The sequence below is a fragment of the Dermacentor silvarum genome, chromosome 6 (assembly GCF_013339745.2).
Source record: "Dermacentor silvarum isolate Dsil-2018 chromosome 6, BIME_Dsil_1.4, whole genome shotgun sequence".
Lineage (NCBI taxonomy): Eukaryota > Metazoa > Arthropoda > Arachnida > Ixodida > Ixodidae > Dermacentor > Dermacentor silvarum.
The window spans coordinates 48,083,371-48,110,522 of NC_051159.1; positions in this window are offsets into that span (position 1 = coordinate 48,083,371).

Consider the following 27,152-nt stretch of genomic DNA (forward strand, 5'->3'; position numbering starts at 1 on the left):
TGCAAAGAGATATATAAAGCGGAACCAGTGCAAGCATTCTTGTTCGCAAGCGCACACATATTCTGAATTTTCGAAACCCGTAAGACATGAAACGTACATTAAAAATACACTCAAATATACGCGTATACGCAGTCACGTTTTAAATTATGTGAAAGAAAATGTCAGTTCCGTAGAAATGGTGTAATGCGATTTATCAGGATGTTGCAGGAATGCGTTTTCACAGGCACAAAATGTACGCTGTGAGTGAGAGCTCTCCACAGCAGAAGCGCAGTAGAGTAGGGCAAAAATCGAACAGGTGGTAGTCGAATCCCGAGGAGAACAAGACGAGAACCTAGAGGTTGCATACAGTTGACCGCTTTACTCCACGATAGCGAGCAGAAGTTTAATAAAGGAGCGAACTGCCTAAAACAAGCCTGTACGGGTCCAGAAGGCACTTTCTTGCGCCCCTTCGGTCTTGCGTCGCTGGCCTGGCATCGCCATCTCTGTTCAGCAAGGAGCCATGGCGCCACTCTGTCGTTTTTGTGTGTCTACATATTTTGCTGTGCATTTCCTCGAGTGTGTACGTACCTTTTACAGCGAAGCTGTATACCTCTAGCAGTCAAGGAAATTTTCCTGTCGGCATAAGCAAAAAACGACAAACCAGTAATGTACTGGGTACAAACAGCATATCTCCTTTGAAATCAGGCATACAGAATACAGCGCAGCACTTGTCTTCAAAATAAAAACCACAAAACAAGCATAAAAACACATGATGGATGACAAGGCGCGTGTGAACAATGGGAACACCCTCCGACGTGTTCCGGTAAAGATTAGGTTTGCAGCTGCTTCGAAAGTGGTTGACGTCGTTCAAAATCCTGGTGAAATCAGCGTCTCTTGTTTCACTCTTCGTAGAACCACGTGTGTGAATTCAAGTTACGTCACAATGGGTAATCGTTATGGTTGTCGTTTACAGCGTTCCTTCTCCCACGTGTGTTTCCCGGTGAAGATTACGGTTGCGTGAGCTACTCCGAGTGGAAATGTACCCAAAAGCATACAAATCACGTAGTGACGCCACCAGAGTGTAGCAACTCATTCAGTGAATTCCAGGCTGCCATGGCCAGACCCCGGAAAGTAAAGACGCCAGAAGAACAAGTTGAATATAATGTCATTGTGAAGTAATAAACGGTGTGGTTAATTGCAGTTCACTTGTCCCTGGTTTCACTCTTTGGAGAGCCACGTGTGTGAATCCAAGTGACGTCACAATGGGTAATCGTTGTGGGTGTCATTTACAGCTTCACTGTCCAACCACCTTCACAGCGTGGATTGGAGCCACAGTGTTTTTTTTTCCATTTTCATTCTATGTTTGTGCATTTCATGGCATCCGCACTGGTGGCTCATGAACCCCACCCCCCCCTCCCCTTTATTTAAAGGAAACACACGATGGTCCTCATGATATCAGCGCTGTTCACGCTAACAGTCTTAATAACACAATTAGACACATTGTAGATAAAAAGGAGACAGTATGGCTATCTTCACTAAATGCTCTAGAAAATTTTGGTATCAATATTATTCCGGCTAAACGTGTCTCTTTTCTTCTATTTGCAAAAGAGCTGCATTTGTTGTGAAGTTTGGAGGCCACTTGGCCAACAACAAATTTCCGAATGCAAATAGAGGAATCACATGTCGATGTGACTGTGCGACAGATTCAAAAGCGAGACCAAGGACAAATTTGCGCTTGCATTGAGGGCTATTTTTCATTCCCTACAGTTTCTGTGACGAAAACATATTATTTCAACATATTTGAAAGCGATATCACTCTCACCTATCAGCTACAACGCGCGACCACTTTGCCACGCGCTTGCGCGTTCTAGTACATTTGGAATAAGTACTGGAATTTGGAATTCTAGTACATTTGGAATAAAGAATATATCCTGAACAGAGGAAGCGGATTATTGTTCGCGCATTTCTACGGCGCTGTTCTTCCTAGCTGAGCATATATCTACTCCACTACTTGAGCTGATTTACAGGATGTATAAATTTAGGCGTACATGTGCATTGATGCAGCGCCAGTCTTCCCAATGGGTAAGGTTGCGTGGGCATCATAATGATACAAAACATGCCTGGATTGCAGATCCCAATGCAGTCCTCAAACTGAGGGAACATTCTGGTGTTTAGTTGCACATTAGTTATTAGTAGTAATTATTATAGCAGACCCCGAAGCATCCCCAATCATCTTTCTTAAGAACCGTGACAAGTCCCCAAACTTTCTATCAATATGGTCATTCATGGCGAATTTCATAATAATGCGATTAGCATTCTTTGCCTATTTAAGGTGTTTTGTGCCTGTCTGCCCATCTATCTATCTATCTATCTATCTATCTATCTATCTATCTATCTATCTATCTATCTATCTATCTATCTATCTATCTAATTATCTCGCCCATGAAGCCAACGCAGAGGCCCAGGGCTTCGACCAGCTTGGCCCACTAGGCATGTGTTTGTGGTCGTGCTACCGTCGTGGTCGTTCCATTGTCTACAATCAGGCTAGGTCATCTGACTCTCGTCTTGTCGTCGTCGCCACGCCCTCTACGCTAATACACTGGTCCAAGTTGTCCAACAGCTTTAGCCACTGGGTGCTCGTGGTCGTGGTGCCATCTTGGTCAATGCATTGTCGGGGTACTTGCATCGTCCGTGGTCGTTCTAGTCACGCCATGGTCGTTATGTAGTCATCATTTATTGCTTGTCACCGAAGTGGCCGAAGGTTTCTAACATACTTGGGCCACTGTGTATGTGGTCAATGTACCGCCGTGGCCGTTCCATCATGTTCACTCGAGCTTCGTCATCTGACTCTCGCCCTGCCATCGCCGTCACGCCCTCTACGCTGACACAGCGGCCCATGTTGTTTATCAACCTGCACCACTATGTATTGGCTCGTGGCCATGATGCCGCCTTGGTCATTGCATCGTCCTCACTCCAGCTTCGTTATCCGACGCTCATCATGTAGTCGTCACACGATCGTAGTAATACAGTCTTCATAATAAAGGGTTCGTCACGCTATCATCGTTATAAAGTCGTCGTCATCTCGTGCTACTTAACCGATGTCATGCCAACGTCGTCATTGCGTCGTCGTCACACAGTCCTCGTCATGCATTCGTTGTCATATTTTGATACAGTCATGGTCGTCCCATCGTCTTCATTCTAACTACCTCATCCGACTCTTGTCATGTCATCGTCGTCACACAGCCATCGTGATGCCATCTTCGTCGCACTGTCATCACGCTGACATTTTACGGCCACCATCACTTCAGAAAACCTAGACGGATGATCATAATTTTGTCGTCATTTGACTTTCTTTGTTCCATCAATGTCATTCCTTCATCGTTATGCTATCTCAACTATACTGTAGTCAGTGAAACATAATTATTCCGACATTGTCATGTCATAATCCTCATAGGGTCATCGTCGGAGAGTCGCTGTCGTGCATCTGCCGTCATGCCATCGTCGTCATTCTAGCTTCGTCATCAGGTTGTCGTCACACAGTAGTCATAACCATTGCATTCAAGCTGTAAACGTCACGCTGTCCTCCTGTAACCATTGCCATCATTTCAGAATCATCTCATGGCCATCATATGGTCGTAGTCATGCAGCTTAATTGACGTCATTTCTTTGTCTTTCCACTGTCGTCATTGCGTCGTTGTCAGGCACTCACCATTATGTCGCAATGCTCATGGGGGATTCTGGCGAGCGAGTGCCACAGCAAAGTGGGCCGATAGCCGAGACATTATGTGCCGCATGTGTTCCAAGCAACGCATGTATCGAAATGACCACTACATATTTTAAATAAACTTCAGCAATACGGTGTATCGCCATATTGCTTGAATGCTTATCGCGTTGCTGTGAGCTGTTGCGAGATAGGTTCTGCGGTAATTTTTTTTCTGAAGGGACTTCACTCATGCCACGTTATACATTTTAGGATAGCATTTTCTATGCCTGGCCAGATTGTGTCTCGGAATATACATATATATATATATTGACACGCGTGCTCTACAGGCAGACGACGACGACGATGGGGGCATTAGCGGACTCCGTCTAGTGGGTCAATGGGATTATTAGAGAAAGAAGACGTGTGTCTGTTCTGTTTTGTTTGAACAGGTCGTCCTGTGCTGTTCTTGAAGAACGTCTCCCTATCTTCTGTTCGCGTTGTATCGCGACACTGGTGGAGGTGCTGGGTATTGACAGCGCCTGATGCCCCGGACACCTTCTGGGAGTCGTTCATCTAGCCCGGACGCATTGTCACCAGTTACGACACCCGTGCATCACTTCAGTCGTCGACTGCTAGGCCTTGCCCCGGAGTTCTCCCCTCTTCAACCACCTCACAGGAGATCCACACATCGGGCAATGGCCGAAACCAGCGCACCGCTAGCACCCCAAAGCAGCGGGTCTCCCAGCCCGCAACAGGTAACCGTTCTTCATCCGCTGGTCCCCGATCGCTATCGCGGTGCAGCCTTCGAAGACATTGAAGACTGGCTTGACAAGTATGACCGCGTCGCACAGATTAACCAGTGGACAGAGCAGCAGAAGCTCTCTATCGTCTATTTCGCCCTTGACGACAGTGGCCGTACTTTGTACGAGAACCGCGAAGCTGGCCTAACGACATGGAATGACTTTCGGCAGAAAATCACAGATACATTTGCAAGTGCCGACCGACGCGACCGCGCCCAGCAATTGATGGAGCTACGGGTGCAACACCCCAATGAGTCGGTCACGATGTTTGCCGAAGACATGACCCGTCTCTTTCGTAGAGCCGACCCGAACATGACCGAGGATAGAAAGCTGCGCTACCTCATGCGAGGTGTAAAAGAGCAGTTGTTCGCGGGGCTTGTGCGAAATCCTCCAGTCACCGTCGCTGATTTTATCAAAGAGGCTGCGGCTATTGAGCGCGCTCTTCATCAACGGTGCAGGCAGTACGATCGACTGTCCAACAGCACCGCAATCAATGCCGCCGCATTGACTCCACAGTATCAGAGCTCCTTGCGGGAAATGATCATAGAGGTCGTCAGAGAAGAACTTCACAGAATTATGACACCGACAGTGGATAGAACTCTCCCGCTGCAGAACGCCGAGAAGCCGATAACCACTGACCCCGAAGAAATTGTGAGCGCCGACCTTGATATTTTCGTGGATGGACAGCCGGTGACAGCGTTAGTCGACACTGGTGCCGACTTCTCTATAATGAGTCGGGAACTCGCCCTCCGCCTGAAGAAAGTACAGACGCCATGGGCGGGACCTCACATAAGGACGGCAGGTGGACAATTGCTGATGCCTACTGGAAGATGTACTGCTAGGCTTAACATTGGAGATTCGTCGTTCGTGGCCGCTTTCATAGTTCTTCCCGTGTGCTGTAAAGATTTGATTATTGGAATGGATTTTCTAAGAGAATATGGCGCCGTAATTAACATCCCAGACCGCATGGTGACGTTTTATAAAAGCCCTGGTTTAGTTCATTGCTTATCGCCGCAACACAACTCCTTTCGTCTAACAGAATACGACGTCGTAATCCCACCTCGGTCATGTATCCTTGTTTCCGTGGCATGTGACGTACCGTTTCATTGCCAAGCCATTTCATCAAAACCATTTTGTTGTTTACTCACGGTATCTCTGTCTCACGAGGAATTGTAAATGTCACCGACGGGCGCACGAATTTATTGCTAACAAATTTTAGCACAGAGCGACGGCACATTCCAAAAGGCACGGCTGTGGCTTATTTTGACGGTGTTGCGGGTGTTCGTGACTGCTGTTCACTACTCGAAGAAGCGCCTACACCAGACCCAGCTTCTGCACTTGACGTCAGCACTGTTTTGCCACAGCACGAACGCGAACGGCTTCGCACGCTACTAGCCAAGTTCAACGACTGCTTTGCGTCGACGTCAAGAGTCGGTCGGACGCCTCTAACAAAGCACCGAATAATTACAGAGGATACGGCAAGACCAATTCACCAAAATCCTTATCATGTGGCTTCCAGAGAACGTGAAGCCATACAACAACAGGTGACGAAAATGCTTGAAGACGACGTGATCCAAGCATCAACGAGTCCCTGGGCATCCCCTGTAGTTCTAGTCAAGAAAAAAGACGGCAGCTTGCGTTTCTGTGTGGACTACCGAAAACTAAATCAGGTGACGAAGAAAGACGTGTACCCACTTCCCCGTATCGACGATTCCCTCGACAGGCTTCGACACGCACGTTACTTCTCTTCCATGGACTTAAAGAGCGGATATTGGCAAATTGAGGTAGACCCGAGGGACCGTGAAAAAACTGCTTTTGTGACGCCAGATGGCCTATACGAATTTAAGGTTTTGCCTTTCGGCTTATGCTCTGCCCCTGCTACGTTCCAACGCCTCATGGATACTGTGCTTTCGGGTCTGAAGTGGAAAACCTGCTTAGTGTACCTCGACGACGTCATCGTGTTCTCCGCAACGTTCGACGAACATCTCGCACGTCTTGAAGCGGTTTTGCAGTCCATACGATCCGCCGGCCTCACCCTGAAGCCGGAGAAGTGCCACTTTGGCTTTGCGGAACTACAGTTTCTTGGCCACGTCGTCAGTCACGCCGGTGTCCGCCCAGATCCCGAAAAACTTGCCGCCGTCGCCCAGTTTCTCGTACCATCCGATAAAAAGGCTGTCAGGCGCTTCCTCGGTCTCTGCGCCTATTACCGGCGCTTTATTTCAGATTTTGCTCACATTGCGTCGCCGTTAACTCGCCTCACGAGAGACGACGTTGCTTTTGTATGGGGCGACGAAGAGCAAAGTGCATTTAACGTCTTGCGGCAACGTCTCCAGACACCTCCAGTACTGGCCCACTTTGATGAGACCGCTCCTACATTGCTCCACACTGATCCCAGCAATGTTGGCTTGGGAGCTGTTCTTGTGCAACGGCAGGAGGACACGGAAAGAGTGATTGCCTACGCAAGCAGAACGCTCTCACGCACAGAGGCAAATTATTCCACAACTGAGAAGGAATGCCTCGCCGTGGTATGGGCGGTTATGAAATTTCGCCCATATTTGTATGGCCGCCCATTCAAAGTTGTCAGCGACCACCATTCACTGTGTTGGTTGACGAACCTTAAAGATCCTTCTGGACGATTGGCGCGTTGGAGCCTAAGGCTGCAGGAATTTGACATGACAGTCACGTACAAGTCGGGGAAGCGACATACGGATGCTGACTGCCTGTCTCGATCACCGATAGAGTCGGCTTGTTCACTCGAAGAAGATGAAACAGCATTTCTTTGTGTTCTGGACACCTCCGCCATCGCTCAACAACAACGGGACGACCCTGAGTTGCTTGGTCTAATCAATTACTTAGAAGGAAGATCTGCGAAAGCACCTAGAGTTTTCGCAAGAGGATTGTCATCGTTTTGTTTACGGGCCAACGTCCTTTACAAAAGAAACTTTTCTTCGACCGGATCCCCCTATCTGCTCGTCATTCCTGCAGCTCTTCGTATGGAAGTACTTCAAGCCTGTCACAACGAGGTGACTTCTGGTCACTTAGGCTACACGCGAACATTGGGCAGAGTGCGGCAAAGCTACTACTGGCCGAGACTTACCACCGCCGTGAAACATCACGTTCGCACTTGTCTCGACTGCCAGAGGCGCAAGTCGCCCCCGACGAAACCAGCCGGCCTCCTACAACCTGTTCAGGTTCCACGAACACCATTTTATCAAATCGGAATGGATATTTTGGGTCCACTTCCTACTTCTACTGCGGGAAATCGCTTTGTTCTCGTCGCAACCGACTACCTGACACGTTACGCTGAAACAAAGGCCATCCAGAGAGGCACAGCAGCCGAGGTGGCGCGATTTTTCATCGAGAATGTTGTGTTGCGACACGGTGCACCACGCGTCGTAATAACCGACCGAGGCACCGCTTTCACAGCTGCGCTTTTAGATCACGTCTTGCTGCTAAGTGGAACGGCTCATCGGAAGTCAACTGCCTACCATCCACAAACCAACGGATTGACGGAGCGCCTCAACAAAACAATTGAAGACATGCTTTCAATGTACGTGGATGTCGAACATAAAAATTGGGATGACATCCTCCCTTATATCACGTTTCCATACAACACCGCGAAACAAGAGACGACGCGCATGACTCCGTTCAGCCTTGTTCACGGCCGGGATGTACGAACGATGTTGAATGCTATGCTTCCACACCAATTTGACGACACTGACACGGACGCCGATGTGTTTACCCAACGCGCCGAAGAGGCTCGGCAACTCGTGCGCTTGCGGATCTGCCAGCAGCAAGACTACGACGCAGGCCGCTATGATGCTCACCGTAGAACCATAACCTATGAAGTCGGCGACCTAGTGTGGGTTTGGACACCCATACGGAAACGAGGCCTCTCCGAGAAGCTGTTAAGGCGATACTTCGGCCCATATCGAGTATTGCGGCGACTCAGTGATGTCACCTACGAGGTCGTCCCTGATAGTCCCAACTGTACGCGGCGCCGCCCGCACCCCCCTGAACTTGTGCATGTTGTGCGCATGAAGCCGTATGTGAGCGAATGACTATGCGAGGGACCCTCACTTCCGCAAGTGACGTTTCCGGTCTAGCATCGGGGCGATGCTCTTTTAGGGAGGGACAAATGACACGCGTGCTCTACAGGCAGACGACGACGACGATGGGGGCATTAGCGGACTCCGTCTAGTGGGTCAATGGGATTATTAGAGAAAGAAGACGTGTGTCTGTTCTGTTTTGTTTGAACAGGTCGTCCTGTGCTGTTCTTGAAGAACGTCTCCCTGTCTTCTGTTCGCGTTGTATCGCGACAATATATATATATATATAGTGATTATGGTTAGAGCCCCCAATCATGTATCAGACCCACGAGAGAGATGGGCGACACCAGATGTATAAAACCGTACACAAAAATACAATACAAAATGAGCATTGCGTAACCTACCACCGACAGATGTTCATCGCAAAAAAAATGAGTAACACCACAATCAGGTTTCCACAGTTCGGCAGAAAAAGTCTTCTTGCAGTGCGTATCGCGTCGGCTTCATCCACGGGAATTGCATGGTGCGTAATGCAAAATACACACACAAGTGATAGCACTCCTGGACACCTCATTATGGCAAAACACCGCTCAAGGTGTTGCGTGCGGAACATAAATGACAACAAATTTATTTAGAGTCTCCAGTGGCCTCTCATATGGCAGGAACAAATGTTCAATTGCCTTTTACATTCGAGGCCATATATAGATGGCGAAGTTTTGAATATGGGTGCGGAAAACCTGGAAACCCAGTTGTGGATTTCTTACTGCTATAACTGAAGAAAAAAATTTAAACAAAAAGAACAATCAAGGCTAGCGAAACATTTCCAAAATAAAGTTAAATTCACAGAACAGCCACTTCATTCAAATGAAAATAGTTTGAATTTTATGTCAACAAATCACTGTCCTTATTTTAATCAAATGCAAACTTAGTGTTGTGATATGCCCAACAACAAGACAGCGTAAACCACCCAAGTGCATCACATAGCGCGTAAATTCTAAGAAAGAACAGGTGTTTTAATTACATGTAAAGCCAGTAATTACCCCAAAAATGTCTCAAAACTCGTACCCACGTCACCATTATCATGCTATCCAGTTTCACTAAAGGTAAGCTGAGTGCCACGTTTAGTGCACCAAAATACCTCACCGAACGTGAGTGATTCATACAAGGAATAAAGAGGGGACAAGAATATGCGGTAATGTACCGCCAACGCCCGTAGTTAGCCGAAAAAAACATTAAACATTCCATAGAGATCACCCTAACACGCCGCCTACTTGTACTGCATGTAAATCTTGTACCAAGATTATTGCTTTCATAGTATGCAAAACAAAATGTATAAAGGTTTTACAAATATATTGCATGCTTAAAGCGGTACTGTTCATCAAACACTGTAAATAACCTACACATTTTGAACTTTATTATTTCGTTACCCGTAGCAGGTTCCACCATTACCATGTGATCTGATTCTCGGCGTTTCTGCAAGGACACCAGGCAAGCAATGAATGCACATGCAGCCTTGCGGAAGCTACTTCAACTGTACGAAAAAACCACATCACAAACTCCATGTGCACAGCGGTGGTGTGGTGACGACGAATGCACGACAAAACGCCAACGACAACTATTAATACAATAAGAAAAAGCAGTGGGATAGCTTCAGAAAGCAGTGGACAGGCTTCAGTGGGATACCCATGTTGCGATGTGCTGTCGTTTTTTTAAATGACATCGCAGTATGCACAAGTCCAATGAGCTCTTGAAATCGGCATCCTTCCCACTTGATCTTGAAGGAAAAGTTATTACACCAGAAGCGGCTTTTAGACTAATATGTCCTACCAATTTCAACACTTAATATTCGAATAATAATCACAGGGCATAATGTAAAAAGGCACCCTCAGTTACTTTGGCCTCAGCTTATATCACACCTGGTTGAAGTCAAAGGGACATGAAATAGTCCCTCTCCGTTTCCTTAATTTGATACATTGCTTCCGTATTGCATAAGCATCCTTTAGCGATTATCTGAGCAATTTTCTTCCGTCCCGTGACGCCTTATATCTGCGAAAGAAATGCAAAATTGGTCAAGCTAACACGTGTAATTGTTATCATAATGTAATATTAGATCATTGGTAGCGTTAGAAAAAACAATTCTGGTTACGTCGCCGTCGTTGCGTCTGTCTAGGTCGCAACAAAAAAGGAAAATAACGAACTTAACACATGTATTCCTAAAAATATTGTAATAATAGATTATTGCTATCGTTAAAACAAAGCTGCTCACGCCACCGTGGCCGCGTCAACGTCATAACAAAAAGGAAGATAAAGAAGTTAACCGATGTAATTGTTATGCCAGAATAATAGTGGATGATTCGTACAGAAGAAAAAACTGGTGACGTCGCCGTCGCCGCGTCCAGGTTGTAACCGAAAGGCAAATAAACATGACAGAAAAAAGGCTGTGGTGTTGCACTATAAAATCTTTTGTCACTTGATACGATATATTTGCAAAATAAATGCATAATTGGTGAAGCAACACATGTAATCGTTACAATGGTGTAATATAGTAGATGATTGGTAGCGATGGGCAGACATGCATGGGCTAGCTAAGTAAGTAAAAGAGAAGTAGCACTGAGTCAAAGAATGCGTACGCATTCGTAGCCAATTCTCAGAACTTCTGTAGATTTCAATTGAAAATGCGCTATAACGGACATAGTGCCTTTTTCAAAACAGTAGGTTGTCCTGCAACCGATAAGAAATTTGAACACATTGTTCATGGCTAAACCAAACCATCAAGTCGAAAAGAGGCTATCACATGTGCACTACAGTCTCGAAATCACTAATTCAAGCAATAAAACAAAGCTAGAAGCGGCCTGTAACACTACGAAAAGCACTAGAAAACCGCTATGCTCAGCTGTCTGGTCAAAATGCTGCACGGTAACGGGGCTATCACCGCTCTTTGACGGGCACGTTTCTTTTTTCTGGAAAAATCCTGCTTCGTGAATTCGGCGTACCATTTTGTGAAATGCTTCTTTACGCGCGAAACTCTTTCGAACAAGCATACTGCTCACCACTGGATTTAGCGTATCCTTAGATTCAACAAATCCGCGAGTCTTTTTTTGCCAACAGTTGTACAACCTATCCGTGAAACAGACATGGTATTTTTGTCTTGCACATGAAAGGCAGTCCACAGCGTTTTTTGTCTCTAAAGACTTTCTCTGCTTCGCCGCATAGAACGCTAAGCTGAGCTTGGCGTGGAAGTTTGTGTAGGTCCGGTTGTTTACAACGGTGTGATGCGTCATAGTGCCAACACGAAAACACGGAGTAATTGTCTTCCTGCTAAGCGCATCGGAAATTTCATCGAGTGTGTCCATAACATTCCCTGGAGAGTGCACACTGAGCCTGGAAACCAGTTCGCTGCGCAAATAGTTTGACAGCGGAAGAATGGAGATGAACCAGACGCTGTACACGATTGTTCGTGCCGAGAATAAGCTTCTTCTGCGGGGGATAGGCAACGAAGTTCCGTAAAAAGATGCCAGAAGCAGTAATAGGGAGTCCCCAATTGATCTGAACGCCCACAAATTTCTTTCTCTGACGTCAGCAACGGTCAGCACTATGGAACCGCATATCAGGACAGCTAGAAGGAAACCCAGCCCAACTTTTGACTCGATGAGAATATTGGTAAAAGACGTCAAGACAACGTCCGCACTTTTGACGTAGAATACATCATAGGTCTGAGAAATGACTGCATAAATATCGCAGTAGTGTGCGATGTGATAGTTAAGAATGACCTCGGTTCCCAAGATATCAAGATCACCGAAAAAAAGCAACTTTGTAAGAGAGCCAGCGGAGCTAATATAAAACCACTTCAAGGTGACGTTGTAAAAATCAAGTGCCTCTATTATGAATCCAGTGATCCCTTTTTGACAAGGTACAATTATATTCCGTTTTCCACAGCCCAAGTATATTATGCTATTCTTGAGCTGGCTTTGCCTCAGAAGTCTTAAATGATCTTCCACATAAATAGCATTGCATTCTGTAGAAGATCGTGCGACAGTGTGTTCGGGTGGCAAAAGTAAACATGGTATTGCACTCGCTTTTGCTTGACAGAATCTTCTAATATCACAAGAGAACGTTCTTGTGAACCACACTTTGAAGTAATCATTCGAGGTTGTTCGTTCTCCAGCCCTCTCTTCAATCAAGAAACAGTCAAGAAAATAAGGATCAACTGGGCGTATGGGACACATTTTTAGATATCTCAAGTTGTTCGGAACAACGTTTAGCGCGACCACATTTGTCTTTATTCCAAGTACACCATTGGCATTTAAGTAGTCGCGAAAAGCTGGTGTAGGCAGCGCCCACAGCGTTGAAGCCCAAGGCAGCTCGCGCAGCAACAAACTGCTGTTTGAATTCCAAGAGCCTTTCCACGTGGCGATTGCTACTGCATCGTGCCTGGAAAAGTAGGGCTGTAGCATGGCAAATAAGTGTTGATTATTTCTATCGGGGGTAGTATTTTGTGCAGTGCGAGAAACATGTGAAGCACTCGAAATGATACATAATAACATCAAAGTGTTAAGTGTCATTACAAAGAGATCAACAGCTTAGTGCGATAGGAAAAAACACTGAGCCTTTAAAGCACAATATTATGAAGTAATATGTTATACCTGACAAAAATTGCTCTCCTAGCTTTCCTAAATATTTAACTGCCTTATTAAGTGCGCCATCTAACTAGTTCATGAACATTAACTTAGCTAATATACTGACAAAATCAAATACATTACCTCGCCTTAAACTTCCGTTGACGTGCAGACAAATGACTGATAAAATGTGGCGCTTCCGAGAATTTTACGCGCAATGCCAGCGACTGAAAGTACTCTCACAGCGCCTACTATAAGTAAGTGGCATTGTGATCATGTGTTACAGATAAAGGCCAGCATTGTTGATTATTTCATTTTATAAAATGTCATTTTTTACGCGAATACGCCTTAAACATAACTAATGAGCAAGGATTCAAATGTTGTCCCTACAAGTTGTCAGAGTTAATTGCACAAAAAAGTGGTTGTATTTTGTGTTCATTAACATATAAATATAGTGCACAATATCGCAGGAAAGGTTTTCTTGAAGTATTCCAGAGGCTAGAGAAATCGCAGGTACCAGCAAAAATACTTCCCTGAATGGAGGGGAGCATGCCTTCTACTCGCTTCACACTGAAAGTGCGGTCATCTCTAAGAGCGCACCTGGAATTTTTGGAGAGTGCTTTCTGACCTTCACATGTCACGTTGTACCTGCAGTAGAAAAACAAGCAACGAACTTATTGGCACTCTAGTTAAGAAGAGGACGAAAAAGCGCGGTTGCATCTGTGCTGTGCGTGTGATCAGTCTTCGTGCACTACCAGTGCGACCTCGATTGCGTGAGACGTTTGTGTATTGTAATATATCGTCATACTACATTTGGTGGAAGCTGCTGCAATCACCGACTTCCTCCTGGAACTTCGCATCCGAACGTTGCCAACTGCTTCAGTCGCTACCATGCTCGAACCTACCGACAATCAGCCTGGAGCATTTGCCGCTCCAATCATTTTCGACGCCGTGCAGCGGCAGCGGGACCCTCCTGTCTTTAGCGGAACAGGAGAGACTGACGTGGAAGCTTGGCTCCCTACCTATGAGCGTGTCAGTTTTACAACAAGTGGGATGACCCGACGAAGTTACGTACCGTCATCTTCCATCTTGCTGACGTTGTGAACCTCTGGTTCCACAATCATGAGCGGGAGCTACAAACCCGGTGCGCCTTCATGACCGCATTCTCAGAATTCTTCGGCCGCCCCGCCCCGCCTTGCGAAAGCTCCGTGCTGGACAGCGTCTACGCCAGCGCGCTCAACAGCCCGGCGAGAATTACACCAGCTACATAGAGGATGTCATGTATATTTGCGCCCGCGTCGATTCCACCATGAGTGAAGAGGACAAGGTGAAGCATATCCTCAAGGACATCGAGGATGACGCATATCAAATGCTTCTAGGTTGAAACCCTATGTCTGTCGCGTCTGTGGTCACTCTTTGCCAGAGCTTCGATGAGCTGCCTCGACAAAGGGTCCTTGCGCGCAGCGTTGCTGCACCTGGCCACTCTCTCTCGGGTATTAGGCGTCCCTCCAACTCCGCGTCCGGGTAGGCACTCTCAGTTCAGATTGAGGATTTCATTCGTGAGGAGGTGGCGCGCCTGTCAGTGATCGAGCTCTGCAGCCTGACACATCTCTGGCTGCTCCCATTAGGAGGGTCATTCGCGAGGAACTTGTCGAATCGCTACCTTTGGCACAACCCTGTCCTCTCGTGGCTGCACCTCTGACCTTTGCCGCAGTCGCCGCGCGACCTGCGCCACCGACTTTCGCGTTTCCTGCGACAATGCGACCTCAGCCTGTGCCAACTCCGGCGTCGCCTCCTATTCCGCCTCGAAGCCACGTTTAGAACCGTTCGCACTCACGCGACAACCGACCCATATGTTTCGCTGGCGGTTTTGCCTGCCATGTAGCGCTCTTCTGCCATAGTCGCATGTCACCTGCTAACCCGGCTGTCGCAACGCCTGAGTTTGGCTATTCCCACGACGCTACCAGGCATTACAGGTTTTCCCACGGTGCTACCGGGTTTTCGCCGTCTCCTTGACACCCTTTCGGCAACCATCGTTCTCCGTCACCGCGTCATCGCTCTCTTTCCCCCTTACGCCGCCGCCAGTCAACTAAAGGCCGTTTCACATGCTGCGACTGGAGCGAAAAATATCGGTGCGATCGCACGCGTCGTAATGCGATTTTTTGAGGGCTCATTCACATGACTGCGATTTCAACAATGCGACTGGTGCGACGCCCACGGTTGCTTGCTGCCATGTTTTGTCGCACACACTCCCTAATTTCTTTAATGTAATGAAAAAGACGTGCGCGTTATAATACAATCGACCTCTCTTTACTAGGACCAAATAATACGTGTGTTTTGTAATTAAAAAACGCTTCAAAGTTTAATTCGTTTTGGAGTACCCAACAGCGGTTTATGAAGTTATGAAGACATGAAGACATGGCGGACGTAAACAGCGGTTCGCAGGTGGTCGTTCAGCGCTTCGTGCTGTTTCGTGTGTGTTTTACGCCCGTGTCGTTCTTCCTGCGGTGCAACAAGAAGACCTATCAACAAGCCCCTATAGCTGTTGTCATCGCATATGCAGTATTCGGAATTCGGCTGCAGCGAAGTCGTCATGTCACCGCAGAGACCCTCGCGCTACCCGTGCTTAACGTCAGCTTCTGAAAAAAGGATGTTTGTATATTGCTCGCGATTGCGCATAAGCGGTTCCTGCTCCTAGCAATATCCTTGCACCAAATTTGGCAGCAAGCACTAACCCAAAAGCTCACGTCTGCCCCTGAAGGAAGCCGCAAATGATCTGTTTGTAATTACTGAACTTGCAATGGAATTTGTGTTGTGAACTTAATCTTAGCGTCAGCCTGTTTCGTCTGTCTCGGCGCGAGTGCTGTATTTATTCATACAAGTGCTCTCTGAATATTTCGAAAGGCGTAAAAGCCGACACCACATTTTTTTAGGAGCTGCAGTCACTTGTGTATGTAGTATATCATTCTGACAGACATGGGGGTCGTCTATTTTATCGTCCTGTTACTCGCGCTATTAGTGTGCTGTGAATAAGTATCAAGAAGCTTAAGTTAATATTCTGTAGTGCGTAGCCCCACGGCTAACATTAAAATACCTTGTTAGGAGTACGTTTGTTTGTTTAATAACAAAATCGAACGCTAAAATTTTGTATTCAAAGTGGCAAGTGTAAAGCAAGAAGCTATCGAAACTCTACGCTAAAGCATACGCGTGCTTCTACCTGCTTGAGCACATGATCTTAAAAGTGAGGCTGAAAACCTCAGACAACCAAAAACATATACAACTGCAGCAGGCACTATGGTTCCTTTCCTGGAAATGAAAGCCAGCATCCCCGTCTGTTAAGCTAGTCATGTACTTAACCTATATTAGACCAATGTTAGAGCATGCTACTGGAGCCATTTCAAACTAGATTATTTGACCAAAATAGGAAAGTGCAAGGAAAGCGTCAAGGTACAATCTAATCTCTTATTCTCGAACCGATTGTATTAGCAAAACTTTATGCCTCCCTGAATTGCCTGGGTTAACCCAATGCTGAAAACAGGGGAAGCTGATTCCCTTCCTGTTGAAAAACTGCTTGAATGTCAATAACAGACTACATATGTTCTGAGGGAAAGTGAGTGGCACTGAAGGCATGTCTAAGCTTTTGTGTGAGCTCTCACCTTGAACAACAATAGAATAAAAATATTTACCTTGGCAAGCCTCAGAATCCAAACATTGTCAAATTTTTGAGGAAACCACATTATATTTTTAAGATATAGACAATAAAAAGTGCGCCTAACTACAATTACACACTTGAGTGGTTGAGTAGCCAGCTGCGAATGCAAAAGCGTCCATAGCTGCTACCTCGAGGTAACTGCTAGGTTGCACGTGTGTTTCTCCTATCGCCCATATACCTGGCAAGGGGAATGGTCATATGTAGTCCCATTGCAGCATTGGCATGTGCTTTTTTTTTCAATAGTTGGTGGTTAGCTCATTCCGTCTCATTATGTCTTTATCATTTGTGTGCATCTTATGTGCATGTCTTTTTGTCATGTCCTGATTGTTATATGTGCAGTGATGCAAGCATCTTTTTTAATGTATTGCATCACTGTCATTTATTCAACTTTGTGTTGAAATGTACAAAATGTGGCCACCCAGTAATGGCCAGGACAGTCAGCAGGATTGGAAAAAAATATGATGCAGATCCAATGCACTTGCTTGAATCGACATGAGGCGAAGCTTTCACGCGATGGTCAGTTAAACTCTAGAAAACTAACTGCAGTGTGTACAGTTGTCCTTATTTCACCCGATGTACCACGCACTCATATGTAATGTTTGCTTATTCACCGCACAGGTCACATAGTGTAATGTTTACATAGCACGGTGAACTCACTCAAACATCAGCTAAGACTTCGAACTAGAGCACTGCACGGGCTCGGGCTTACCCGAAAGCCCGGGCCCGGCCCGGCCCACGGGCCGGGCCGGGCCGGGTAGAACAGTTTTTTCACGGGCTCGGGCCGGGCTCGGGCACGGCGTGTGCTTTTTGACCCGGGCCCGGGCCGGGCTCGTGTTTTTTGACGCGGGCCCAGGCCGGGCTTGGGCTTTCTGATGGTGTGCATGTGACGTGCAGCGAGTTATTCTCGGGCGTCTCAACTCTGAAAAACATTATTTTTGGGTCTCGGGCCGATTTCGAGTCGGGCTCGGGCCGGGCTCGGGCCTAAGGTAAAGGGGAGGCGGGCCGGGCCGGGCGGGTAACGTAGATTATTTCGGGCCCGGGCCGGGTCTCGCCATAAAAGTTTTGATCGGGCTCGGGCGGGCCGCCCAACGTAAAAACGGGCCCGGGCCGGGCCCGGGCTGTAACAATCGGCCCGTGCAGTGCTCTACTTCGAACTAACCATGAGTCTGAGTTCGTGTGAGCCTGGCTGAGTAAAATTTTGGTGAATACGAGTAAGAGCAAGCTGGGTTGAGTAAACTATTAGTGAATATTGTCATGTGGTAGTCAGGGAAAGCTCATGTCAGTATAATTTTAGTGAATATTTATTTATTTATTTGAACATACTGCTAGCCTCACATTTGAGGCTGTTGCAGGAAAGGGGCAGGATACATATTCAAGAGAACACGGTTTAGGTAGGCGCGGACATAGATAAGTTTAAGTGAACAGGGAAGTAAATATGCACTCTATATTCATTATACAAATGCTATAAAACGAGGGGGAAAGTAGTAAACGCCGTGTTGGAAGGTTAGTGCAAAAAAGAAGAACGAAGAAAGAAAATGTAGTCATGAATAGCAAAATATATATATATATATATATATATATATATATATATATATATATATATATATATATACACTTATACACACACGTATATACACATACACACCCACATATATATCAGGGCAGAAAACAAGACACTGCGAAGTAATTCAAAATGTCATTGTACGACACAGCGCGCCTACGTGCAAATAGTAGCTAGAAAGCATTGCTTGTTAACTTGGCGATAAAGGTTTGCAGTGATGTGCAGGTGACAACGTCATCAGGCAACAGATTCCATTCACGGATTCCCTGTGGAAAAAATGAGTACCTGAATATGTCGTTGTGAAATCTGTATTCTGTTAAGTGCTTGGTGTGTTTTGTTCGAGAACTACGTGTATCTGTCTGCTGTAAGTAGTCACTCGCATTGATTTTCATACTACCATTAAGAAGAAGGAAAAGAAACTTAAGACGAAGTAGTCGGGCTCGGTTTTGTATAGTGGGAAGCTCAGCTTGCCTTAATAGTTCTGTAGGGGAGTCAAGATGGCGATACTTATTAAAAATAAATCTAATCGCTTTCCTTTGTACGCTCTCCAATTTTGCTATGTACTGTTTACGGAAGGAAAACCAACATACTATTCCATAATCCAGTATAGAGCGAACTAGTGACAGGTATACTAAGCGTTTAGTATCTATGGATGCGGATCTAAGCGACCGTTTTAACGAGTATAGAACTGCCAGTGGTTTATTAACAACATATGTTACCTGCTTGCCCCATTTAAGATCTGATGAAATTATGACGTCTAAATATTTAGTCTTCTACTTTCTTCAACATCTGTCCTTGTAAATAATACGGGTAGTTCATGGGCGCTCTTTTATTCGTTACTGTCATAAAAACTGTTTTTTTCTGTGTTGATAACCATCTGCCACGTTTGGCACCATTGTGTTATATTTTCAAGTGCACTGTTTAAAGTTATCTGGTCTTCACGACAGGTTATTTCCTTGTAGATAACGCAGTCATCTGCAAACATTCTTACTGTGGCGTTAGTATTAATGTGTAAATCATTGATAAAAAGAAGAAAGAGGATAGGAGCTAAAACTATGAGGCAAGGGGCAAAGCAAGCTCGGCAGGTAGATTTTTGGTGATTATGACTCAGTCCAAGCTCAGTTGAGTAGAAGTTTGATCAATATGAGTCGGAGCAAGCTCGGCTAAGTAGATTTTTGGTGAATATGACTCGGTGCAAGCTTGCCTGAGTAGAATCTTTGTGAATATTAGTCGGATCAAGTTCGACCGAGTATAATTTTGGTGAATATCAGTCAAAGAAAGCTCGGATAAGTAGAATTTTGGTGAATGTGACTGAGCGAGCTCGACTGAGTAATGATGGGATATGGTTATGAGTTTAGGCAGTAATACATGTAAGTGCAGAATCATTTGCAACATTGCCTCCATCTTGATGGGCAATACCTATGCCTCGTGATGAGTCTGCACACTTTATGAGCTGTGGACATGCAAGTACCACCCACACTTGCAAAGATGCTATAATTCACAGCAAGGAATGCAACCGGCTGACTTCACTCTACAATTTTGATCTGCTTTTGCTTAATGAATTATCTGCTGCTTATAAAAACAGAGAGTTTGCCTGCTTTTCGCATTATTGCATGTGTTTTACAGAAAGTAGAGACAGAGAAGGAAGAAAAGGCAACGATGTTTATGGCAAAGTATACTTTGTTAGTGTACTGCGATATGTTACAGCCAGCATATACAAAAGTAATTCAATGCACTGAAGTAATCGAAATATGCAATTAGCTTTTAATGTGATGGTCAATACAGATGCAGTAAGGATACAAAGTCTGCAACACACTGATGGTTTTTTGGTTTTTGTGCAGGAGAAGAATGATACATCAGAAAATGAGAAAAAAAACTTTAAATATTGCTTCGAAAACAAAGTGACAATAGTTTTTATTCCCAGTCAAAGCGTTAAATATGCTATTGTAGAACATTCATTACGATATATAGTTTGCACGTTCACTTTGCGAGCTTGATAAGTAGTCGCGTCTCGCCGCGGAAGTAACAGAACTTTGATATGAGATAATTCATTGGGTAAAATGCGCATGAAAAAAAAAGCCCCAACCGACCGCAACTAAATGGTCGCGCGTATAGCATGACCAATTGACCGTAGCATTTGTCTGTAGTTGCATATTCCTTAAATTGTTCTGTCCGTAAAAGCATACCGTGCTAAAACTGTGGCGTTTTCGTATATCGCGAGTTGTCTCTACAACCAGAAAATTGGGACGACATCCGAAGGCCATGCCTTCCCGTCAGGGACACCTCGTAGTATTTACCAACTCGCAGCGCGTGTGAATAACGGAAAATTACGCAAAAAGTACGTACTATCAGCACCCGAAGCCAACCTAAAAAAGCGTTGCGTGATTAGCAATGTAGCGTGTCAACAAACGCATAGAAATCACAGAACCGAATCTGACCTACGAGTTTTTCTCTGCACTGTTCGCGTGTCGGTGCTGATGTTACATACCGATTGCGCAATCCAAGGTTCCGCTAAATTAGTTGTACTGTTCGAGGCTTGTTGAGCCAATATTTGTAAACAAAAAAGTATCTATGAACGTAACGTTTAGCGACCGCCGCCATGTTCCAAAACATACCGCGAAATAGCTCTCGGCGCAATTTCGACGGAAAATCGCAGCGATTGCTGCGACGTTGCGACGATGCGACCAATCGGTTGGTCGCAACCGAAAACCGCAGAATCGGCCCTGCGACTGCGATTTTCGTCACATGCGACGGAAATCGCACTTCCGGTGTGATGAAAATCGCACCATGTGAAACGGCCTTAACGAGGAAAACTAGTTGCTGCACCGGTGCTTCCGCAGGCACGAGCTGCCAGCTTCGCAACTTCTACATAGCCTACACAGTCGCCACGCAATTTGCTGGACGTTTTGGTCGAAGGACCCACCACAATCGCGCTTATGCCTGCAGTTAGGGCTGCCGTTGATGTCATTGACGAAAAGCTTTATAATGAACTCCACAAGGCCAACACGCCGTTGTCTGGTTTTCTACAGCGCACCGCGAGTGCGGAGCATATAGCACCACTTGCGCAATGTAACACAAGGGTGGTCATTGACGGCATTGTTTATGTCGTTGAATGTTTCGTGCTGTCTTCCAGTTCACGTGACATCATTCTCGGCTGGGACTTCTTGTCTCACCATCGTGCCATCATTGACTGTAGCCGGGCCGAAGTGGCGCTTTTCCCGCTTTCCGATGCCCCACTGCCTGACCCTTCTGCAAGTAAAGCCGCCGTCAAGCTCATCGTCGTGTCCGATACGGAAATACCACCCGAAATGTCGGTTCTTGTGCCCGTAGCTTCCTCCGCCGCGCCAGCCGCTACGGTGCTTTTCACGCCGTCGCCTGTTTTATCGCGATAGCCATTATATAGACACTCCAAGCGCATTCCTTCCGTCGCCATCGCCGTCGTCGGCGCCGTGAGTGTTCGTATAAAGTGCAACGGCGATAAATTCGTCGCCGAGTGCTGTATGCTACATGTGCGAGTGAAAAGCGCGCGAGGAACGCGCGCTTTCACGGACAGCGAACGCATGGCGGAGAGCAAACACGACGTCTCCGGTCGTGCGAAAGGCCATGAGGGCAATTGGAGGGAGGGAGGGGAGGTGACGTTTAGCTGCGGCACTTAATGCCTATCTTGTGACCAGGCGCAAGCCGAACTGGCGGCTCAACCTCCTACGGGAACGGAGGAAAGCGTGAAGGCAGCGCGGGAGGGAGGGTGCGCTGCTGCTACTCTGCCAGGAACTGCATACTTTGCGCGGCTGAGGGCTGTCACGCGCACCCTATCTTGAAAGCGATCTCCACACGGCTGTGACCTTTGTATGCGATGTGCTTCCGCCGCTCAGTTTACGTAAAAGCGACAGACCACACGTTCCTTCGGTCACTGCTCCGGGCGCGCTTGCACATGCCAGCGTTCTGACAGTTCTTGTCTACGGTCATCGAGTGTCATCTATTCATGTTTGCTTGAGCGCGCTGACACCATGCTCTACATATAGAGCACCGTATACTCTACTAGTAAATTTGCTATCGCAATTGATGGTTCACCTTTCGGGCGAAACTGTGACTTTTTCTACGTCGCAACCCTCCACCTCTCCCGTTTGCTGTCCTCAACACTGTCTGGATTATCCGCAATGCCTGTGTGTAACCCGTTTCAATCTTCTGTGACCTTCCTGCGCGGAGAATCACTCGGTCGTGTTCTCCCCCTTGAGCGACTTCACATTCTCGATACTTCCGATGACATGGCCGACATGACGACGTCAGCTCGACGCCCTCACTTCTCCCGTGCTGTGCGCATCATCATCATCATCATCATTGTCGTCACACGTTCTTGAAACTGCTTTGGACGCTGATCTGCCACTTCCGTGCCGCCAGCAATTCCTCGAGTTTCTTCAGAATTTTCGCTCGTGGTTTCATTGCGACCAACAATCCCTGGGACGTACGGCGACCCTCACTCACAGCGTCCACACTGGTTCCCACCCCCCATTACGTCAGCGACCATACCGCGTTCGGCAGCCAAGCGACAGATAATTAACGAGCAGGTCGACGATATTCTGCACCATGGCGTCATTCGCCCTTCCCGCAGTCCTTGGATGTCTCCTGTATAATTAGTACATAAAAAGGACGAGTCAAAACGCTTCTGTGTGGATTTCCGTCGGCTAAATAAGATCACTCGTAAAGATGTATATCCGCTGCCTCGGATAGATTACGCCCTCAACTCCGTAAAAGGCGCGGAGTACTTCTCATCTTCGGATCTTCGCTCCGTCTATTGGCAAGTGCCGATGTCTGAAGATGACTCTGAGAAGACAGCTGTCGTCAAGCCCAACGGTTTGTACGAATTTACTGTAATGCCATTCGGGCTCTGCAATGCGCCCGCTACTTCCGAGCGTATGATGGACAAGTGGAACTTCGTAACTACAAGTGGAAAACATGCCTGTGCTACCTTGATGACATCGTCGTGTTTTCGCCAGATTTCCCGACGCACCTCGTTCGCTTGTGTAAGATACTGACCTCTCTCACCTCTGCTGGCCTCCAAGTCAACCTCAAAAAGTGCCGTTTTGTTGCCCGCAAGTTAACAATATTGGGACACGTTGTATCAAAGGACGGTGTGCTTCCTGACCCAGCCAAGCGTCGCGCGGTCGCAGAGTTTCCGTTGCCCAATACCCTTAAAGCACACTGCAGCTTCATAGGGCTCTGCTCTTATTTTCGGCGCTTTTGCGCAATTTTGCAACCATCATCGCACAACTGGCCAATTTGCTCACCGCTTGCAGCGGCATCTCCGCGTGGTCAACTTCGTGTGACGAAGCCTTCAAGCAACTACGTCGCCTACTTCCTTCGCCGTCGATTCTTCGACACTACGATCCAACAGCGCCCACAGAACTACACACGGATGGTAGCGGCATCGGACTTGGTGCAGTCCTATAGCGCAACGGAACGACGGGTTTGACGAGTACGTCGTCGCATATCTGAGCCGCACTTTAAACAAGGCAGATTCCAGCTACTAGAAAAGGAGTGCTTGGCCATTATTTGGGCTCTCGCCAAATTTAGTTCATAGCTATACGGTCGCCCTTTTGAGATTGTTACCGACCACCATGCCCTTTGCTGGCTGTCTTCGTCCAAAGATTCGCCAGGTCGCCACATTCGCTGGGCACTTCGCTTAAAGAATAACACATCCGCAATATCCACCGATTGGGCACGAAGCACTCTGACGCCGATGCGCTTTCCCGATAAGCGATAACTTCCGATGTGGCTTCAGTGTCAACGCCCTTCGCATCCATGTCGACCATCAACGTTTTTCCCGCAAGGAACCAGCTAGGTTGTTCCAAATTGCAACAACGCTTGGCAAAAAAAGAATGCTTAAAGCAATTTACAAAAGACTTGAAAGGAAGAATATTAGGTGGGTGGGAACGCCGCGTGGCACGCCCAGTGGAATGACTGAAGGAAATCGGTGCTTGAATGCAACTTTGGCCGTGTACAATCTTATGTAGCAAAGTGATACGTCGAAGTGTGCGTCGATGAGCCAAGGGTTCTATCGATAATGTGCATGCGTGAGATGAGGGAGAAAAGTTGCGGTCATATCGGCGATAAATGAACCGTATTGCTTTCTTTCGTATGGCTTCTAGCTTACTAATGTCACGTGCAGTGTAGGCTGCCCACACCACTGAGGCGCACTCTAGTAATGGTCTGACGAGGGATTTATAAGCTGTTAATTCGCAGTCCTTAGTAGAGCACTTGAGGGTTCGCTTTAAATATCCCAGTTTCTAAGAGCCCTAGCGCAAATTGTTTCAATATGAAGGTGCCATTTTAGGTTTTGAGTGAAGGTAACTCCAAGATATTTGAAGGTATTCACAGAATTTAGGTAGTGCCCATTGCAACTATAACTGAAACTTAACGGCTGATTTTTAATAGTGAAAGTCATTTGTGCAGTTTTTTGGTGATTAATACTCATTTTCCACGCGTTGCTCCAGCCACAAAAGGATGAAAATACATTCTTTAGAATCTCTCGATTTTGTCTGTTAGTTACTGTGGTATAGAGCACGCAGTCATTAGCGTACAATCGCAGTTTCACTGGCGTGTTCCTAATGACCTGTGTGATATCATTAATGTAAATAATGTACAACAGAAGCTCAAGGACCGAGCACTGCGGTACCGCGGAAGTGAATGTGGCCGACGATGACTGTGCGTGACTAAAAGTAACTTATTGAGACCTTAAATGTAGCCAATCAACTATCCATCCGAAGTATTTTGTCATCGTTAATCATTTTTCTGAGCCTAAAAAGTTTTCTGTGGAACACCATATTAAACGCTTTGCTATAATCTATGAATATGGCAGCTACCTGACCTCGACTATTTAGAGGTCAGGTTGAGGTGTTGAACGAAACATTTTTTTTTGCTGGAACAGGCAACCACAGCCTTCAAGTTCCGTTCTTTACACCACACCTCAGGTCTTAGTTCTGGCGTTTTGGTAGAGCATATTCTGCTATATTGTTGCGTCTGCAATAATGCTCTGCCTCGACAAACTGCAGCTGTATTATTCGCTCTTGCTGTCTCTTGTAGCCAGAGTGCCAGATTTCTTTTGGAGCATTTCAAAGCTCCTAATTTGCCTTTACAGCTATCCAAAACTTTTCCCTTAGAGAATGTTTATCTACTTTGAATTTAACTTTATTGAAACCCCTTTACCAGGTTACTGTTCGCTGCTTTACCGTTTTCTCCGCGTAATCAATCTCCGTGGTAAGTACTTTGATTGCTTCGTGCACCTTATACAGCGATGTTGTTGATCGTAGCTAAGCAACAATATTAGTGCGGCAGCAGTAATAGCCGACGGCACCGTGCAGCAAAGTAGTTCGTATCAAATGCCACTCAAAGAGCAGCCAGCGATGCAGCCTTGGCGGAGCCCTGAATTTGCTTTGAAACGTGTTCATAAAGAGTTAAAAAAATGCTCGCCTTGCGTTTACCTCACTGAAGCAGACAAAAACTATTTAAGTATTTTATTTTTTTAATTAAGTCAGCAGATCATAATTTTTCTATGTCTGGCCTTTTCACTGGCTCCACGATGGAAGTCAACAAGGACACGTCATATTTGACACATACTTTGTGGGTATCGTGTCTGGGCCTTTTCGCTCATGCTGTACCATATTTCTGGACAACTTTATAGGAAAATTCTAGAATTCTCTATAAAGCTCGCGTATAGTAGATCGTATGAAGAGGCTCGCATATAATGAAGAAATTGCGGCATTCTACTGCGGCTACAACTGTGCATGTGGCGGCTCGGTCGAGCGGCCGTGTCTTGAGAGCGATCTGCGTTGGGGGCACAGTCTAGGTGCGTCGGCGGCTCGTAGGCTCGTGCGTGCTGTGTGTTCTCGGGCGCTCAGTTTGCGTTGGAGCGATAGACAACACGAAGGTCACTTCGCTCGCTGCTGCTGCTGCTGCGTTTCCTCAATGCCAGCGTTTTGACAGCGAGTGTCCGCAATCATCCAGGGGGATGTGTTAATATTTGCATTGGGTGTGCTGACACCATGCTTGTTAATTTAGTTAGCAAGGGAATGTTTACAAGCTGTTACGGTGGATAAAAGTACTATGCTTACTTCGTATGGTTCTCTGCTAATTTGCTATCGCAATCGATGCTTCGCCTTTAGAGCGAAACTGCGTCTTTTTTTTTCCGACCTCAGCAAAGTGAGATAATGGCCAGTTGCACATGCTTTGCCTCACTGGATATCATTAAGGTGTGACTCCTTCGTTGCTAATAGGCCTTCAAATACCGGGATGTTCGAAGTGACGTTTTTTTTTTTCAAGCAAGAATCCATAGCGCCCAAAGCTTCTCTTCCCTAAAATAAGGTAGTCAACATGGCTCCATCGAATGATAGTCAACACTCCGCACTCTATCGGTTACCACACAATGCACGCACAACAGTTTGCGCCACCCAACGCCCAGACAGGATAACCGATTACGCCAAATAAAAACAATGGTAGATCAAAGAAATTAAAAGGCTACTTTAGGCTTGTCCAGTCACTGTGGCGTCTCGTAAACTCTATAGCCAACATTCGTATTATTGACTCGCACGGCAACTGAGTGTTTTTTTCTCCTTCTGTGCTCATGTGGATGAATAAGGAGTGAAGAAATAGAATCAGTGGTAAATGGCGACACATTATTACAGAGATGAATGTTCTTCGACGAAAGTACACAGTGACCGCGACTGTATCAATGCTGA